The sequence below is a fragment of the Callorhinus ursinus genome, unplaced genomic scaffold, assembly GCF_003265705.2.
Source record: "Callorhinus ursinus isolate GAN/ISIS: 27379988/994484 unplaced genomic scaffold, GSC_fseal_2.0 scaffold57, whole genome shotgun sequence".
NCBI lineage: Eukaryota > Metazoa > Chordata > Mammalia > Carnivora > Otariidae > Callorhinus > Callorhinus ursinus.
In genome coordinates, this window is record NW_027397119.1 from 3,984,792 (window position 1) to 4,005,740 (window position 20,949).

The 20,949-nt window shown below is 39.1% G+C and overlaps 1 long non-coding RNA gene across 1 annotated transcript in view; it reads right to left on the bottom strand.

Annotated features, from left to right (window-relative positions):
• Window positions 1–2,385, bottom strand: part of LOC112811227 (uncharacterized) — an 81,839-nt gene extending 79,454 nt beyond the window's left edge. The window contains exon 1 of the long non-coding RNA XR_012375805.1: window positions 1,691–2,385. This is a non-coding gene — a long non-coding RNA (uncharacterized lncRNA). The remainder of the gene's footprint in view (window positions 1–1,690) is intronic.
• Between the last annotated feature and the right edge of the window lie 18,564 nt (window positions 2,386–20,949).

The following is a 20,949-nucleotide window of genomic DNA, read 5'->3' on the forward strand; positions in this document are numbered from 1 at the left end:
TATTTCAAAGTTGCTTAAGAGATCTTAAGAGTTCTTATCACAAGAAAAAAAATTGTTTAAAAAAATTTTTTTTTATTATTTATTTTTTGACAGAGAGACAGCGAGAGAGGGAACACAAGCAGGGGGAATGGGAGAGGGAGAAGCAGGCTTCCCGCATAGCAGGGAGCCCAATGTGCGGGGCTCCATCCCAGGACCCTGGGATCATGACCTGAGCCGAAGGCAGACGCTTAATGACTGAGCCACCCAGTCTCCCTGCCAAAAAAATTGTTTTAAATAAATTAAAAAAAAATAAGTCTCGGGGCGCCTGGGTGGCTCAGTCAGTTGAGCATCTGACTCTTGATCTCAGCTCAGCTCAGGTCTTAATCTTGGGATTGTGGGGCTTAAAAAAAAAAAAAGTCTGAAAAGTGTTGAGAGTATTTGGGGAACAGTTTTCAAACAGCTGCAAATCAATTTGGTGATATTTCTTAAAAGAGAAATTGGGCAGGGCACCTAGTCTAAGAAATTAATACCTGTATCTGACATAGGTAAAAATAATGTAAGCATTGTTTATGTTAGTGAAAATTTTAAAACCCATATCCACTAATGGACTGATTAATAAAATATGGTATTATTTGTACCATAAAATACCAGGAAATTAAAAACAATGAGGATGTATATATATATATCTGGTCTATACATATATATGTATGGATACATGGATAGCTATCAAAAGAATGTCCAGGAAAGTAAGCAAATCATAGAACAACAGGTATACATGGAACCATTTATAGATATTTAAACTCATAAAACAATACTACCTATTTATTATGTGTACATGTTAATATATAAAATATTTTTAAAGCACATATCAAACTGAACAGGGGCTCTGTGAGGTGAGGATAGGAGAAAATGGAACTGGAATTAGTATTCAAAGGAAACTTGACCTTATCTCCAATGTTTTATGTCATTAAAAAAATGAAACAGGACAAAAATAATAATAACTGTTCATTCTGGATGGTGGGAATATAGTCCGGTTTTTAATGGGAATCAGAAGAGGGATGCTAGACACAGAAGGAAAAACTGAAAGGAATTCAGGACTGGCTAGGTTGGTAGAGAGTCTAAAGAAGACTGAAAGGATGAAGAGTTAAAAACTACACCCATTTTTTTAATGATGAGAGGCACCATTAGGAAAAACTAACAAACACTGAGTTCCATCTCTGAAAGGTTTGCTGTGTTAATAAGGGATCTAAGTGATGTCCAACAAGAAGAAAGAATTCAAAACCCAACCTGGTGCTGAACAGTCCTGGGAAAGTAAGGAATAAAATGGGTGTTTCGATCAATTTCCTTCAAAACAAACAACTTTTTTAAGGTCTCTAGAGAACTCACTCTGTATGTTTGTTTATAACATGTGTGGAAGCCCATGCACAGTGCCTTGTACTTGTTAGTCTCCCTCTTTGAAAGTCAGGTTACTAAATTTAAATATACCTTTCTAGAAAGCCTGGGGGTCTGATCTCTGATAAGCAATTAACCACTCCAGTAACGCTACTTGTTAACAGTTCCCTCTCAATAAGCAACATAGATTGAGCCAACAAGGACCCAAATTCTCAATGTTCGAATAAGAGATTTCAAACATAAAACTCTATTCTGAAATCAAACTCTCTACTCTTACACAAAGAATATCCCCTTCCAATTATCCAAAGAATACACTTACCTTTGTAGGGGCGCCTTGCTGGCTCAGTCAGTGGAGTGTGCGGCTCTTGATCTCAGGGTTGTCAGTTCAAGCCCCACCTTGGTATAGAGATTACTTAAAATGTTAGGGCACTGGGTGGCTCAGATGGTTAAGCGTCTGCCTTCGGCTCAGGTCATGATTCCAGCGTCCTGGGATCGAGTCCCACGTCCGGCTTCCTGCTCAGCAGGGAGCCTGCGTCTCCCTCTGCCCCTCCCTCCACTCATTCTCTCAATCTCTCGCTCTCTCTCAAATACATAAAAATCTTTAAAAATAAAAAATAATAAAATCTTAAAGGGGCTCCTGGGTGGCTCAGATGGTTAAGCGGCTGTCTTCGGCTCAGGTCATGATCTCCAGGTCTTGGGATGGAGCCCCTTGTCATCAGGCTCCCCGCTCAGCCTGGAGTCTGCTTGCTTCTCCCTCTGCCTCTCCCCTCTGCTCATGCTCTCTCTCTGTCTCTCTCAAATGATTAAATAAAATCTTAAAAATAAATAAAATAAAACATTTAAAAAAGGGGGGGGTGTGCCTGGGTGGCTCAGTTGGTTAAGTCTGCCTTCTGCTCAGGTCATGGTTCTGGGATCCTCAGGTCCTGGGATTGAGCCCCTAGTCGGGCTCCCTGCTCAGCGGGGAGTCTGCTTCTCCCTCTCCCTCTGCCCCTCCCCCACTCATTCTCGCTCGCTCTCTCTCTCTCAAATAAATAAAATCTTTAAAAAATAGAATGTACTTACCTTTATTAAAATGCACCCCCTCTAATATTTCATAATTACATGTTTGTTTAGTGCCTTCCTATCCTTTTTTAATGTGTTTTGCAACCTCTGAAAAAGTCAATATAGTCTGGGGCGCCCGGCTGGCTCAGTTGGTGGAGCGTGTGACTCTTGATCTCAGGGTTATGAGTTCGAGCCACATTGGGTGTAGGGATTACTTAAAAATAAAATCTTAAAAAAAAAAAAGTCAATAGTCTTAGCTCTTCTCTAAAGAAGGAAACATAAGACAGTGGGTGACTGGTCTGGGTGACTCAGGGACAGAATCAATATTGGAACTCAGAACCTGGGAGCCTGGCATCCCTAGTTCCTAAAACCACGAGGCTTCTGCTAACCCCAGCAGAATTTTACTTCTTCACTAGACTATGCTTCTTTGAGGACCTGGGAACTGGAATGTCAGTTTCCAAAGCTTTCTCCTTCAAAAGTAGTCAGCAGTCAGAAATAAAAGTTGGCCTGCCGCTTGTAGTCCTTAATAGTTTAAGAGTATCTGAATTCAAGATTCCACTTTCTAACTTTTGCTTTTTAATAAGGCATAGCTAACTGCCACTGATACAACCTAACAATCTCCATAACTAATGTAACTTTGCTGGTGAGTTTTTTTAGAATCCTCTGTTCAGACTGGGTTACACACAAATCAGCTGGCACTGTTTAAACTATTTGCTGTTTTGTGTGTTTGTTCGAGTTAGTGCTATCTTGGACGCGCTGAGCTCCTAACAGCCACAGGGCTGGTATGCTTGCACTGACCTTATAAAGCCAACAGTTAGTGACTGTGTATACAAGGATTTAAGAGATTATTTTACCAGAATAAAGTTGCTGTGTAGCCATCCGGTGTATACAGCGTTTCTTTCCATTAACAAATTGAAGAGTTCCTAAGCATCTGAAATTAAATGGCTTAAAAAAAATAAACCAATCTTACTAAAATTTAGGTTTACTGACAAGATCAGATTATTTTCAGTGAAATAGCCAACCCAACTGTGGTTTCTGATTGTGCTTTCTTCATGGGACTTTAAAACACTTTCACAAATATTTTTCACTATCACATATTTCTCATTCCAATTTTATATTTTTTAAAGGGGAACTTAATAACTTATTCAAAGTCGTGCAGCCAGTTCATAGCAGAAATCAAGTAAGAGCCCAAATTTAATTTAGCAATTAAGAATCTGATACTGTGTGTCCTTTTCACTAGGCTGTATTGCCTCATTTTATTTCCCTTAAAAAGTAATGGCTTACATATCAGTTAAAGTGGTCACACTGAAACAGAAAAGAAAGCTAACATTATCAGCAGGTCCTTTCTTAAAGCAACAAAAACAATCAAGTTTGTGCTCAAAAATAAGCTACAAAAATATTGTATCTTATAATTTCATCTACAAGTTTAAGCCTTCATCGTATTCATTAATTAAAATGTCATAAATCTTCTAATGCTAAAATATTCTTAAACTAGCATACAAAACACCAAAACACACGTCAGCCACAACACACACAAATCCATCACTCAATCTCGGTCCATTAGTCTTGCCAAGGCCAGTGTCGAGTATTCCTGAAATTTTCACTTGTAGAATGAATGGATGTTTTGTAAGGATTATCTATTCAGGCAGAAAAAAAAAGGGGGGGGGGTGGAGAAAACAAGAAACAATTAGCCATTCAACTAGCACTGAGCAAATTCCAAGTATGAAATCCTTTGTTTGTTTTTATTTTGTTTTTGTTTTTCTTACCTACCAAAGGACTCCAATCCATGAAAAGAAATTCATCTTGTGAGATTTTTCTAGAGCCTTTCCACAGACCTCTGTGGAGACCCTCCATGTCAGCTTTAGCTTTATTTTGGCAGCCTGGGACTGGAATTTAGAGCTATCTATTTGCATTTCTACACCCTTCTTTTGTTTTCTGTCCCTCCAGAGGCTCAGCCAGTTCAAATAGCAGGTAAGGTAGTTAGATCATTCTAATGACCCTAGAAAACTCAAAGGAGAAAACTTGTCCAAACAATGAGGTTATTTTAGCTAAAAACTACCACTTACTTCATTAGTCAAGCCTACAAAGCCCAAGCTAGACCATCTTGTTAAAAATTTACCTTAGATTGTTCTTAACACTCTCTTGGCCCTAGAGAGGGAAGAGTGATGGGGGGGGGGTGCCCAGTTTGGCCTTTTGGAATCTCTCCTGAATAAATATCAATAAAATGTTCAAATGTTCATAGGAATTTACAGGTCATACCATTGCATCCGATTCTGAGAGCAACCAGCTTCTACCATTCCTGCTGAAGGAGCTCCCCTATAAGGCACTAAGAAAATTAAAAGACAAAAATATGGGGTGCCTGGCTGGCTCTGTTGGTAGAACATAGGACTCTCAATCAGGGTGGTGAGTTCAAGCTCCACATTGGACATAGAGTTTATTTAAATACATTTTAAAAGAGAGAAAGAGAACTAGAAATGCTTGTTAGGTGAAGAGCATTGGAGAGAGCAGGGCCTGAAGGACACGGAGCCTCAGATGTGGCTGGTATAGAATTCCTCTCACACCAGCTCTGATGACCACATGGTCAAGATTCCGTCCTGTGATCCACAAAGCAGCTTTCCAAGAGTTTAATATTCCAAGAAACAGCAGATAAATATTTGCAAAGTTGCATATTCTTAATAGGCAAATCCCCCAGGGTCCCTCTTGTAGGTCAGTGTTTGGAAAGAGACTGTAATTATAATGAGGCCATAGAGTCACAGATTAGAGATGGAAGGGACCATGAAGTTCATTTCCTCAAGGTGAGTGGTTACACAGCCAGTTTTCGACAGGCCTGGAACTGTGGGGTAGGCACCAAACCCATGCTCTTGGGCTTTTGGTTACCAAACCTGCTTACATGGGATCTGCAGTGAGATCATCTTTTATGGCGTTCTGGGACTTAGCAAGTCAGCCCAGAATGAAGATACAGCTGCATCAACTCCAAAGGCCCGACCTTGTCGTCACCTGAAACAGCTCCACCTGCAAAATTACTGACTCCGGCATTCAGTGTTGGAGTAAGCATCTCTCCTTCCAACTTGCTTGGTCTATGCTGCAGCTGTCCTTAGAAATATTAGTGCCTCCGGTCTACTGATCCCTCTGCTTCCTCCCAATTCATCAGCCCTTGGCTTTTTTCACTTTCCTCTTTATCCATTTAGATTCCATGTTATAATACCCCTGTCCCTGTTCACTTAAACTCCCTTCCCCTCTGCATTTCCTACAAATCCATCCAGGAAAACATCAGCCCTGAATGAAGTTGACCCAGTCACCTCTTCCCCCTTTCCTTGCGTGGGAGCAAACTCTGTTAGAGGAAATCAAAGGGGTAGACCATTTCATGGTCACCAACTTCAAATGGGCCCTTTCCAACAACTATTTGAAATCTTCACCATCCTTGTACTCCCCAGCACACCTGTCTCTCCCTTTTACCTCTTCATCTTCTATTACTCAGATGAGGGGTCTCTAGACCCCAGTCTTCCAGCCACAGCCCGCCATTGTCCCTGGTTCGTGATGAATGGGACTTTTCCTTTATGTGTTCAGTCCTTCCATTTGTGCCTTATATTCTGTCCCGTCATCATCACCTCCAACAATTTTATCAATTTCTTCTCAAATCACACATCAATTTCATCGGAAAAGCCTACTGATTCTGCCTTCAAGCTATATTCAAAATCCAACCATTTCTCACAATCACCACTGCTACCACTTCAACCAAGACACAATCATCTGTCAACTAGACGATTAATGGTCTCCCAGCTTTCACCACTGCCCCTTTTATAGTCTATTTTCAATCTAGCAACCCTGGTGATCTTTTGAAATCATAACTCAGAGCACATCTGCCTCTGCTTAAAACCCTCCAATAGCTTTCCATTTACCCAGAATAAAAGCCAAAGACCCTACAAAGGCCTCTAAGATTCCATCTGCACTACCCAATGGAACTTTCTGTGAAGACGGAAATTATTTTTATCTCACTGTCCAATACAGTAACCACTAGCTACATGTGGCTATTGAGCACTTGAAATGTGGGTGGTGCAATTAAGAATATGAATTTGTATTTTTTAAAAAATTTTTAACAAATTTACACTAAAATAGCCACCTGTGGCTAGTGGCTACCGCATTGGAAAACACAGTTCTATGTGCTCTCTTCCCCATCCACCCTATCCTCCATTTCCTGACTCTGCTTCACACTATAAAATCTCCTTTAAAGTCGGGTGCTGTCACTTCTCTGCTCAAAAATCTCTATGACTTCCCATTTTATTCAAAATAAAAGCCAAAGAATGCCCTTATTTTAATTTACAAGGCCTTGCGTGATCTGGCCACCCTACCCAGCTCTGTGGTCTTAGTCCCTAATCCCATTCTCTTCCTTGTTCACTCCACTCTGGCCACAACACTGGCCTCTTTAGGTGGAACATACGAAGCATGCATGCTGCTGCCTCAGGGCCTTTGCTCAGACTGTTCTGTCTGGGACAGAACAGGATTCATATCACAAGCTCGGAGCTCCCTTATTTCTTTCAGGACACTCCTCCACTGTCTTCTGGTGATCTTCTTTGACCTGAAAGCCCTATCCAAAACAGCATCCCTCCCACCCTATCACTATCTTATCTCTGTACTCCGCTTTTTTTCTTTCTTTTTTTTTTTTTATAGCACTTATCTCCATCTGATGAATCCTGTTTGTTTACTTATTTATCATCTGTCTGCCCCAGCAGGGCAAGGCCTCTTTCTGTTTTGTTCACAGCAGTACCCCTAATACCTGAAACTGTACTTGGTTCATAAAAGGCATTAAAAAAATGCTGAATTTGATGAAAGAATGTGGATGGCTTTATGATGCTAAAAGCTACTTCCAAACAGTCCCAGCTCTTCAGGCCTGAGATCCAGCCCTCTCCTGCAGCTATTCCCTGGGGAGGGGTTGAGAATTGGGTTCCTCTCTAAATATAGTATCCTCACAGGCAAGAGAGCCGCTCCGTGATTTTACTATATTAGCTCGAATCTACACAACCCATTTTACTAGTACAGAACAGAGAAGTTGAGCAAACTGCTCCAGCTCAGGGAGAGTGACCTTCACCTTGCTTCTCATGATGGAGTTTCCATAGTCCACAGAAAAGCCTTCTAAGAGCAGCTACATTAAAACGACCACCAAGCTTCATGATTAAATCTCTCTTCTCAGTCTGTGCCTTCCTGGGAGAAAATAAGAATGACTACTATTACAAGAGACTAAATGAAAAATAATTCAGTATAGCTAACAGAAAGTGACTGCACCCTTTATTCCTCCCTAAAGGGCCAAAGTTTTTCTTATCAAATTGCCTTTGGATTTTAAAAATGCTATGCTAAATAAAATATTGTTGGCCTTCATGTTTGAAAATGTTGCTGCTGAGAGTGCTATTTTTTATGCTAAAATTTTTACAGTCAGCAAATAAAGTAATGGTCAGTAAATTCAAGACCAGTTCCACAGATTGGATCAACTTCCTCTTAACCTGCTGGGCGAGAGTGAGTGCTATTTTTTTTCCTGGTTTTCTGTTTAACATATTAATGAGGAACAGGAATGGTCTAAGTAATTTCAAGCCATAGGTAGTTAAAATAGTTATAGCCATTAGTTCCAATTATATATGCCATGCAATCTTTTAGTGGAAATGTCTAAATATTAACGTTGGTTTATGTTTCACATCCTGTTCTTTCCCATTGTTGTCTGACAGAAGCACCAGTGAATAGGGAAATTACATCTTTGGCTATAAAAGTGAAGATACCATTGGAGTCATCCACTGGACAGAGAACCTAAAACATTTCAGGGACTTTGGGACTCCTGCTTCCAACATTCTTGCCTGTCTGAGGGGAAACCCAGGTCAAGTAGTCCGTGCAGAGCACAGTCACCATGAGATGTGTGGCCAGGACTAAAGCATCCTGACTTCCCTGCACTTATGTGTCTCCACCCAAACCCAAGGATTATCTTCCAATCGGTATAGGGAAGGAGAGGGGGGAGAATTTCCAGAGAAGACCTGCATATGACTCTTCTGAGGCTATTCACAGTTATGAATTGCAAATTACTTTTCAAAATTACTTCTCTCAAAATACCCAGACACCTGGCCACAGGCTGCCAACTGAACACTAAAATAGGCACCTTGATCAGCTTGCCCTGTGACTTCACCCATTCAGCTGCACTTGACCACAGCGACAGACATCTCTGCCAAAAGAAATATGAACAACCCTGGGAACTGATTACAAAATTGGGATTGCTCCAAACTTTTCAAAAGTGATGGCTCTGTTGTCTGGAACGTCTCAGAGCCAGGACATTTTTCTCAACAAGTCAGCTCTATGTAATGAAAGCAATTAGAAGAAGTTCAGATGTGCACAGAACTCTCTCTGCCTAATATGGAAATAATAATTAACTGTCCAAAAATGTAAGCACTGGCTCATGGCTGATGATTCACCTTTGAAGTTGTGCAAAGAAGAAGGTCAAGCCTTTTGTAAAGCAGTTTAACAATGTGTATCAGGACTCATAAAAATGTCTATTCCCTTTGACACAGTAATCTTATTGCTGGAACTGATCTTAAGAAATGTTCCCCACCCCCTAAAGATGTTCACTACAAAATCAGAATCAACCTAAATACCCAATGATAGGAAAAATGTTAATTATGGTACATCTTCCTAATGAAATATTACACAGCCATTAAAAATGAATTCTGAAGACTTAACAATCTGGGAAAATGCTGAGGACATTATTAGATTAAAAAGCAGAATACAAATTGTATGTGCATTATATTTGAGACCATGTTCAAATCTATTTTCATGTAGGAAAAACAGAAGGCAGGATTATGGGTTATTTTTTACCCCCCTTTTCCCTTAACTTTTTGGTAATGTTGATTTACTGTTTTGATAAACTTCAAAAGAAAAAAAAGTTATGTAAAATGCTTCACACCGCACGTAAATACTTTAAAAAATATATACAGCTCATTTCAAATATTTGTCCTTTAAAAATTGGGGGCAGGGTACTTGCCCAAAATTCGACAGCTGACAGAATACTCACATCAGTATTGCCTCAACCCCCTAACTTTTCCAAAGTCAAACCGAATTCACCGGAGTCCAGGATACAGTCAGACTGAACAGGTACATGGCTCCACCCCCGGGAAGCTCCCTGTCTTAAAGAAACCGGTTGTGGAGTTCAGCATCCCAAACTCCTACCACTTCTGTAGGGGACCCAGTTTGTGAAAACCTCTGGGTCCACCCCCTTGCAACTATCCCTGGGCTCTGGAAGGCAAGTAAGCCCTTTTTAGACTGGACTTTGGATCCTAGACCCAAAGGTAGGAAAGTACACAGCTGTGAGGACTTTGTTTTCATGTTTATTCCTCTAAATCAGATTTTTCATACCCAGTGAACCTGGACATACCTACAGCTCTTCACAGGTAAATGGAGAGGTGGGAGCTCTCCTCTTGTTTCTGGTCTGCTACCAAAAGGAGTTCATCCCCCCACAAGTCAAGTGGGGAATGAGCCTTAACTTTGATTACTAGACCTCTGAGTTCATGCAGATACTGGTTATTAATGTTCACACATGAAATGAGACAGAGTTTTTGCTTGTTATATAAAGCATTAAAAAGGAAAAAAAACAAAAACCACCTACTAAATTCTACAGATTTTCACTGTCTTGAGATAATTGTTCATATGAACTCAGAAATCTGTCTAGACAAGTACAGCTGTTGCTAAGCTAATGCTTAGTGAAGTCAGTCATTTTAGTATGTCAGTAAATAAGAAATGAAAATAGACCCCATTTTCATATATATCTCTAAACACACACACACACACACACACACACACACATATAATTATACTGTTTCAAATGAATGCTTCTGTCATTAATTCTTCGAAGGGAAAAATTTAAATTTTGCAGGATTTGTTTTTATCTATCAAGCTCTTTCTAAACCATCACACACCTATGTTGTTCAAAAACTGTTGAGACCTTGGGTCAAGGAGACACTCACGTTGGCTTTCAACAGAAAATGTGCTTCTCTACACTAAAATGGCCACTTAAGCAAGAATGTGGAAATGATTTATCTCACAGTGTTTAAAGTTGGATCTTGACACTAGCTATGTCCTGACTGCACAATCAGTCAGGGACAAGTAGTTATATGCTCCTAAACAAAGAAAAGCACTCTAATGGCCAAAAGAGTTGAGTATCTAACACAGCAAAATTACCTTAATAAAAGTTAAATTACCCACATCCCAAGGAATAAAAATCACTGATAATAATAAAGTTTAAGTGTTAAGAACAGCAGAACATGAAATAGATCTATTTATATCACATAAAGATTGTCCTCCAAATGTGGTCTTATGTTAAGCAGTGATATTAACAGTATATTAGTATAAAGTTAGAAAGAAAAAGAAAAGGAATCAAGTGGCATAACCAGATGCTATAATTTAATGAGAGCAGTGATCACTATTTATTTTGTTTACTGCAGTATCTCCAGGACCTACTAGGTTCTCAGTATTTGTTGAATAAATGTATGAATGCACAAATAAAGGAACAAAGTTCATCAAAATAAAATTTGTAATGTGAAAGTATAGAGGCATGCATACTTGCCTTAAGTCATTAAAGGGATCCTGCTTAAAAATGAATGTGTTGGCTACCTACCACATTTAAAAACTGGGTGTTAAAATTTAAGCATAGATCCTACATGTAAAACATGGCTGGAAGAATTAATAATACCAAATTGGAGCTATTCTAGAGACTGTCTCTATAGACTTGATCATTTTGGAGTTTCAGAAGTTTCTTGGTCAAATTGACTTAATGGGCTCAGAGGCTGTTTCTAGGAGTGTTAGGAAAAGAAATACAGTCCAAAATTCATCTTAACTCTTCCCAGGGATGCAGTCTAAAGTGCACCCCACCCCTGTTCTACTCTAGCTCACCATCCTGTGTCCTTCCTTGGTAGCACTTACCACAATCCACTTATCTTGTTTGCTATTCTCTGCTTACTTCACTAGAATGTTACTTCCAGGAGAGCAAGAACCTTGACTCTCTTAGTTTATCAGTGTATTCCAGCACCTGATACAGTGCCTGGTACCTAGCAGATACTCAAATTCTTAAGAATGAATGAATGAGTGAGTAAGTGAATACTAGACCCAAGGGTGAGGTCAATAGCTTATCACTGGCTACAGGAAGGCCTATGTAAAAGTATTTTCAGACCACTACACTAGGCTGCTATATGACAATATGGAATTCTATTTTTAAATAAGATTTGGTAAAAAGGCTTTCTGAGTAACTGACATATTATCTATGGATAAATGATACAAGTCTTCCCATTCCAGACAGATTCTAAGAAAGATCTGGACAGTTCAAAGTTTAAACCACTCTCAAATTTAAGGAGGGGCTTATATTACCAAAAATAATTTTTTAAGAATGAAAGTATTAAAAACAAGATTCCAGCTACAACACTGCAAGCCCATTCAACTTAACAAGCAACTATACATTCCCTGCCATGCTTAATTATCAGTAGTATAGTAAAAATACTCAATTCACGAATTCAACAGTAAATTTGTAGATGCTCTATCAGACAAAGACATTTTAATTTCTTCATTTTGCCTTAACCTATAATTTTAGGATACTCTAGTTTTCATTATAGGAAAAGATTTCACCTAACAGGACCTTTCCTTATCAGCAGTAAGTATGAAATTAAATCTAGACCTCTCTAACTTTACTGGGGTTCAATTCTAGTGTAACTAACTGCAGTGCATTTATTTTGCATTCCCTGAATTATTCTATGGTTTTACAATATAGTCCGGTTCCTTGGGTACATCATGTGTATGGTACAAGCTCTACCTTGAGTAATCTTAGAGTTAAAAGATTGTGTTGATTCCAGTCAAAACATTTGTTGAAAATGCGACTCTAACAACGTAGACAAATACACACTAGGATCAACCTTCTTGAGATATGTTCAGACATGGTACAGATTGATATTTCATGGCATCATCATGGTAATTCAAAGCCTCGCTAAAAATTTAGAAAGCATAAAAGTCCAATATTGACTTTCAGCTGTTTTACTTGTTTTCACCACCTTCCCATACACTGGGTTCAATATAACACAATGTTTGCCTGCATCAATAATCATTCCTAAACCAGGTATAGCATGGATGTTATTAACTCAGCTGTTTTACATTTGTACAAATATTATAGCAACATTAATGGAAATCAGTATAAAGAAAAAAAGGATTAATGGCATAAAACTGCCATTGCACCACATCAAATACTTCATTCCTTATCAATACATGAACATTATTTTTTTTTAAGTTTTATTTAAGTTATCTCTACACCCAGTGTGGGGCTCAAACTCATGACCCTAAGATCAAGAGACACATGTTCCTCTGACTGAGCCAGCCAGGTGCCCCTACATGAACATAATTTTAAATTGCATTCATAATATACATGCTATTTAGAATTTTGTCCTTTTTGCTTTATGTATTTCCATGTTACCAGACACTTCCTATTTATAATTTTCAGTGGTTAAATATACCACCTGATAAAATTCTGCGTTTTTTTTTTTTTTTAATCCTCTTTCTCTGGGATATTAGGCATTTCTCTTTTGTTTGCGGGACACCATCAGAAACAACACTACAGATACATCTTACTAGAGTCTAAAACAAATTCTCAGGCTGGGATTTACCAAGTCAAAGAATATGAATATTTTCACATCTTGATTACCTTTCAACTCAGATTTAAAAGTTTGTTCTCAGAAACATGAGTAATATAGGTGTTCCGGGAAGTATATGATGAATATTAAAATGTGATGGGCTTTGTTCATATCAAGTAAAGCACTGGAGAAGTGGGAAAGAAGTCATATCCAATGACTGGTCCATCCAGCCCAGGAATTTATGGGAAGTTGTGATCCCCTGTGACAGCTTATGAGATGTGCCCCAACATCTGAATTTTCTTTAGCACCATTTTGGAGTAATTGTTCATGAAATTATTTAAATGCACATCCTACTCAGAAACCAGCTTTAAAGATACTAGCTAGGGGGGCACCTGGGTGGCTCAGTCAGTTAAGCGTCTGCCTTTGGCTCAGGTTATGATCCTGGGGCTGTGGGATCGAGTCCCATGTCGGGCTCCCTGCTCAGTGGAGAGTCTGCTTCTCCCTCTACCTGCCGCTCCTCCTGTTTGTGCACTCACTCTCTCTCTCTCTCTTTCTCTCTCAAATAAATAAAATCTTTTAAAAAAATAAAGATACTAGCTATAACACTCTAATGGGAGAGACATTACTTTTTGTTCACTGCTATAGCACCAGGGCCTCAAACAGTGCCGGAAAGGTAGAAGTTTCCCCTGCTACCTGAAAGTAATGTGTTCCTATGAAACCTTTCTTAGGCTCAAACAGCCTAAAGCAAAGAAGCAATTGCCATTTTGTAAAAGTGGAAATACTCTTCAGATTTATTTCAGTTAGTAACAAGTACTAATGTAGGTCTTTCGTAAAAGCAAAGTGACATAAAACAAACTTTCAGATGGTTGGGGGGGTACTGTATTAGGTACTATTTGTTGAATGAATCCATATAATGAATGCTAAGAAGACCGAATGAGCTCACTACATAGATATAAATTGGGGCTTCATTCTCTCCCCCAACCCCCCATTCATGGAATCTTAATTTACTTACAATCTATAAATCTCTTGGTTAGAACCCATTTCACAGAAGGAAGGTAATAGAAGAACATTAGTGAGCGCCTGCAGGGAAGGTTGCATTCAAATCCTCATTCTTCTCTGCGGATTGGCCATTCTAGCCACAATGAACTTGATAAGATCTGTCCCACACAGTCCAACACCCTGATACACAGACACACTCTGCTAAATGTTTTATATTTTTCTATTCCCTAAAGGACCAATCTCTATATGAGGATACTAAAGAAATTTAATTAGGAAGAAATAAATTGATAAACTACCATGGTGAGAAGAGTAGGTAGCTCTCTTTCAAGGAAATTAATACAAGGAATCAAAGACTGAAAAAGCCAAACCACAAATCCTGGAGGACCTATGGCAAATTTTACCACATATGACTTAAGAGCCCAGTGTGACTCTTCAAGGTAGCCACACAGCACTTCAGGGTCACCATGGAATCAGAACAGAGAAGAGAGGAAACGAAAACTCAGCAAAGAAGAGACTACACAAAACCCCAAAAGTTTTATCAATTCTGCCTTACAATTTGTTGTAGCTTCTAGTTACTAGAAGTTGGGTCACTAGTGGCTATGGGGCTCAACATAACCTGTCTTTAAAAAGTGCACTGAGATTTTCTAGAAAGAACTAACAAAAGAATTCTTAAAAATTTTAGCAAACTTACACTTTTCTCAATTCCATAGAGATCTCTACCCCACTTATATTCTACCAAGTCCTGGATACCTATTCTTGAGCCACGCATCATTCTCTATGTATGCAATATTCACACGTGGCTTTTGGTAACTAATGAATGCAAACAGCCGCATCAAAAATAAATAAATGTGACACTGTCTTCCGCAATGACAAAAACTAGAGTAAAATTCCAGGTATGCTGGTCCTTTAAAGCTATAAAGATGTGGAAGAAACAATCATTCTGAGCAGGTAGAGCTGGGAGTTTTAAAGAATGTAACAGTGCTCAAATCTATTAAAGACACAGGTGATATATAACTAAAATGAATTTCTATATTTTTTAATATTCATCTGTTAAAGAGACAACCCAATTCAGCCTCCCTTTAAAAATTAATTGTCCTTCAAAAAGAAAAAAGGTATAGGATTTATTGCCAAACATGGAACCATCCTAAGAGTTCAGAAAAACTCTAAACATACTCTAATAATCTGCACTAATGTGTCTTCTCTGCATAGGAAGAGAAGATCTCAGATGCCTGACAGTGTGAGTCAAGCTGGGATAAGAAGTTTTCATATTAGCATATTAACAAAGGATCTATCAATAATCATAAAAGTCAATTTAAATCTCACATTAACTTAAAATGGAGCAAATATTCTGATTAAATGATGAGAGTGAGTTTAAAGATACTTTACCTTAGCTTACTTTAAAACATAATATTGCAAGTAAAGTAACCATGTATCGATATACTCTATAACTTTACATCAAGTATGCTTTTTGCTTCTGATGATACTCATACTTTATAAAATTTAGGTCACCTCTTTCATGTTGGTTTTTGCAGAGCTTTACTTTGTATGCATACATGTATCACTGTAGACAAACAAGGATATACAAATAAGCAAAGACCTAGAAAAAAACCCACCACAGTCCCATCACCCAGACATAATACTTTGTTAATACTTCTAGGCTATTTCCTATGTACACATTCTTACAAAAAGAAAAAAGTTATCCTGTATTTTACAACTTCTTTTTTTTTTAAGATTTTTATTTATTTATTTGACAGAGAAAGAGAGAGACAGCGAGAGAGGGAAGACAAGCAGGAGGAGTGGGCGAGGGAGAAGCAGGCTCCCCGCGGAGCAGGGAGCCCGATGTGGGGCTCAATCCCAGGACCCAGGACCATGACCTGAGCCAAAGGCAGCCTAACAACTGAGCCACCCAGGTGCCCCTTACAGCTTCTTTTTTTAAACTGAATAAATATTGAGCATCTTTCCATTTTTACAAAATCATTTTTAATGATTGCACTCTATAGAAATAGAATAAGTTAGTTAACCTGTCTGGACATTTAGAACGTTTAGATTTTTCACTACTATAAACAATGCTGGGATGGACATCTTTGCTCATCTTTGGTACACATCCCACAATATTCCCATAGAAAATGTCCCTAGAATTGTAATTGGTGGCTCAAATGCTCTATGCATATTTTAAGGCTTTTGATATAAACTAACCTCCAGGAAAGCAATCCTAATATAAACTACAAAATGTTAAGTTTAGTCCACTTTAAAGGGATGTTACATTAACAGTGTGTTTAACTTAAAAGATGTCTTCAATGTAGGCAATATCAGTTAACAAAGAAAAATGGCCAATAAACATAAGAAAACAACTTTCAAAATAATCACAAAAATGCAAATTAAAATGATTACATTTCTCCTCTATCAAAATGGCAACATTTCTTAGAAATATCTAGAGTTGGCAAGAAGAAAAGAGCATGAGATGGGCACTTTCACACACTGCAAGTAAGTAAGTAAACAGGCACAAACTTTTTGGAGGCCAATTTAGCAGTTTCAAAGTCTTAAGAATTTTCAAACCCTTTAACCTAGTATAGTCTACTTATGGACTTTATCACACTAAAATAATCCAGAGACAGGCATAAGAATTATATTCAAAGGCATTCAGAGTGTTGTATATTTCATCATAACAGTGAAAAATTACCAATGACCAGTAATAAGATACCGATGAACTAAAGTAAGATTTAAAAGCTCCATTTCATGGGGCACCTGTCTGGCTCAGTTGGTGGAGCATACTACTCTTGACCTCGGGGTTGTGAGTTCAAGCCCCATGCTGGGTATAGAGTTTACTTAAAAATAAAATCTTAAAAAAAAAAAAAAACTACATTTCATAGGGAAAACTGAAAGAAAATATAACAAAAGTTCACTCAAATAGTTGTCTGAGTGCTGGATGCTTTTTCTTTTTTTGTATCCTCCAACTTTGTTAACAATAAGTATCAGACTCATGAGAATCAGGAAAAAATAAAAGAAACATAAAAACATATGCTATTGTTGAGCTTCATTTCTTTCAGTAATAATGCTACCAAGTTGTCTGAGAGTCCTGGAGTTTTATTTTTGGCATCTTAGCTTACAGTTAATGGCCACTGTTCATTTAAAGGACTAGAACTTAAAATACCTTTGCTTCTACATGTTGTTCTATAATTTCTGGAGAGTTCATGAAAGTTTAAAATTTGCCTTTCTTTGATATAATTTATACGAGCTTTTAACAGCACAGTAACTTTGCAATTCAAGGCCTACCTATGACATGTGTAGCAATAAAAGATGTTTCCCATTAATAAAGACAATTAAGACTGACAGAAAGTGGATCAAAGGAAAAGAATTAGTTCCTCACTCTCCAATTCACGGCCCTGTGCAATGGGCATTTGCAAACAGAGCAAGAAAAAGTAAATAGGACAGAGGCCTTTTGAATTGTTTATTCATTCAACAATATTCAGAACCTGTCGTCAATATTGATGTAAAAACTAGAGTCACAAATAGAAGATTTTTAAGTAGTCTCTAAACCCCAGGTGGGATTCGAACTCACAACCCTGAGATCAAGAGTCGCATGCTCTTCCCACTGAGCCAGCCAGGCACCCCAGCAGCCCTTTTTCTCCCCTCTTTCCATCTCCCTCCCTCATTCCCTCTAGAAGGGATGAAATCAAAACAGATGTATAAGCCACTCTATCATTCAGAGAAATGATACTCCTCATCTTTTAGAGTAATGTTTTTCAAGTTACAGATTAGTTTTCAGTAGGTCCCATCCAGTACTTTTTAAAAAAATGAAATAGGGGCACCTGGGTGGCTCAGTCGTTAAGTGTCTACCTTCCGCTCAGGTCATGATCCCGGGGTCCTGGGATCGAGCCTCGCATCCGGGCTCCCTGCTCAGCAGGGAGCCTGCTTCTCCCTCTCTCACTCCCCCTACTTGTGTTCCCTCTCTCGCTGTCTCTGTCAAATAAATAACATCTAAACAAAACAAAACACCCCATTCTTGATTTTGGATCAGGTCATGGTCCCAGAGTCCTGGGATTGAGCCCTGCATTGAGAGGTGCATGGAGCTCCACACTACGTGGGGAGTCTGCTTGTCTCCCTCTGCCTCTGCCCCTCTACCTGCTCGCACGCTCTCCAATAAATAAATCAATCTTAAAAAAGAACTTGGTGAACCCATGGTGGTAATCATTTCACAGTGTATATAAATGAAACCATCATGCCGTACGCCTTACACTTATCCAATGACATATGCCAACTGTTTCTCAGGGAAACTGGAAAAGAATAAAATGGAATAAAATCTATGAGAGGGCAATAAGAAAGATATTATTTTGTGTGAAAACTTTGTATCTATTATATGATCTGGATAATAGGTGATGTGAAATGTATTTTTGACTGTGGGGTCATGAAAAAAAGCTTGAAAGCTTCTAATGTCAGAGAGAAACAATGAAATCATCAATACACTACTGTTCCCCACCCTAATAAAAAATTAAATCGCCTGGCGGGCTCAGTCAGTAGAGTGTACAACTCTTGATCTTGGGGTGGTGAGTCTGAGCCCCTCTTTGGGTATGGAGATCACTAAAAATAATGAATAAACTTAAAAGAAAAATCGTAAAAAAAAATCAAATCCCCAAATCAAGTATTCCTAGAAAGTATGAAAAAAATTACTTGAGACAGAAGGGTTCTACAGTTATGCCCTAACCCAAACATTAAAACTTCAGAAGTTTTGTGTTACCCAAAACCATATGAAAAGTGTTGGCAGGTTGGCCACATTAAATCCTGGTCTATTTCTTAATACTTAGTTTACCTGCTATACCCTAATTATACAGCCTGCTAGTACCACAAACCTCAAAATTCTTTGTGCTTCCACTTAACCAGAGTCCCTCAAGCCTTCCTTTGTATCCTCTGGAGTGCATTCCATAATCAAACCCTCCTACAACCTTAACCTCCTGGCATTCACCTAAACCTCTCTCTCCCACAGTCCTCTGAAGAGGCTGTTTTTTCACCCGTTTTAACAAATATCAAGTACCTTCCAAGTGCCACAGTGTGCAAAGCACCATGAATGTGGTCATGAAGAGTGACAAATGCTGTGTTCTGAGTTGGCACTGGGCTTGCCTTCTTGCAGGGACAGAGAGGAAGCCCGTGTGTCAGGAGAGTAGGGCACGATCTGAGAGAAGCTGAAGCAGAGTGGCTGTGCAGGGCCTCACAGGAAGTTTGGATTGTAGTCGAAGAGCTGTAGGAAGCTGCTGAAGCGTTTAGAGTGGGGGAACGACGTGATCTGAGTAGTTCTAGCGGAAATGGATTGTGTGGTGGCAAAAATGAAAATGGGGAGGAGAGGTAGGCAGTTGAAACCATCTGGACGAGAGATGCTGGTGGCTTGAACCTGAAGAGTGGCAGTGGAAATAAACAGAACTGATTGAAAATACATTCTGGAGGCCAGTCAGTAGTATCTACCAGTAGACTGAAATGGGGAGAATGAAGACTAGCGCTTGGGGCTAGGTGGGTCAGTGTCCTCCTTTCCCACACCCCTCCTTCCTAAAAACTTTCTAAAAGTTTTACTTTTCTGCAAAGCTAGTTCTTTGAACCTCGTGGCATTAGGCTGTATCCCCCTCCACCATCTATTAACTACCTAGCCATGTCCTAGAGGGTCACCTCTCCTCCCCAAGTCCTGCCATCTCTCGGAATACCTTCAAGATCCAAGGGAACCAGCCATCCATACATTTCCCCTCTTGTTCTTGACCACCCTTATCTCCAACACGATTCTACCCTCCATCAGTTCAGTCGCGTCTCTCATGGCCGCACCCAAGACCTTGCCGGGTCCAGACCTGCTCTCTCTCTGAAGTAAATTCTGAATGCCACTCTGACTGGGACCTCTTCTCCTTTGGGTTTCCTCATCTAATAGCACTACAGCTGTTTTCTAAACGTCTGAGGGCTCTTTCCTTCTTCCCATCTTCCTGTCCCCTTCTTTCCAGCTTGGATTCCACCCCAATCCAACCCTCCATTTCCAGCGGTTGCCCTGTCTCGCTGCCGGGCAAATCTATGCCTGTCCGTTCCAACTGCTACCACTTGCTGCACAGTCTTGGTCCTTCTGAAATTTGGCACTTGTTTTCTCTACACTTACTCTTTGCCTAATTCTTTCTCATATTTCAGGTCTCCATGATTCCTAAACCAGGGTAAATTCCCAACTATACACATCTATAGCATCCTCACCTCTTTCTCTCATTATATTCTGCTTCAGGCCCCCCCCTTTTTTTTTTAATTCACTAGACCTTAATTAAGCTTGAGAGGAGAGGAAGAACCCTGTCTGATTCTTAACTTCAGTGCAGCCAGCAGTGCCTGGCACACAATTAATACTGTTATGGGGTAAAATAATATTTTAAAAACTGAAACATTAAAAGTAGAGTAATTTTTGAGTTGAAAAGTGAAACCATAACATTAGATCTTTCACCAAACTTACCTCATTTGTTATCCTTTGTATGTAAAGACTGTCCCACAAGGAAAGTGATATAAAATTGGCTTACCACCAGCACAGATTGATTTTACATGGATTAGCCCTTTTGATCTCCCTTGTGAACAACAACATACCTGGCTGATGTTGGGGTCTATTGAGCGGCACAGAATATCTGAAACATGGACCATTTTAAGATTTATTTGTTTATTATTTGTGGGGGTGCAGAGGGAGAGAGAATCTCAAACAGACTCCTCCCTGAGCACAGAGCCTGATCAAGGGCTCCATCCCATGACCTGAGCTGAAATCAAGAGTTGGACACTTAATGGACTGAGCCACCCAGGCACCCCCTGAAACATGTACCATTTTAAATGCTCATGTAATTTATTCCTTTTGGGCAATTTTTTGTTTTAGAAAGCTGTTACTGAAAATTACCTTTTATTTATTTTTTATTTT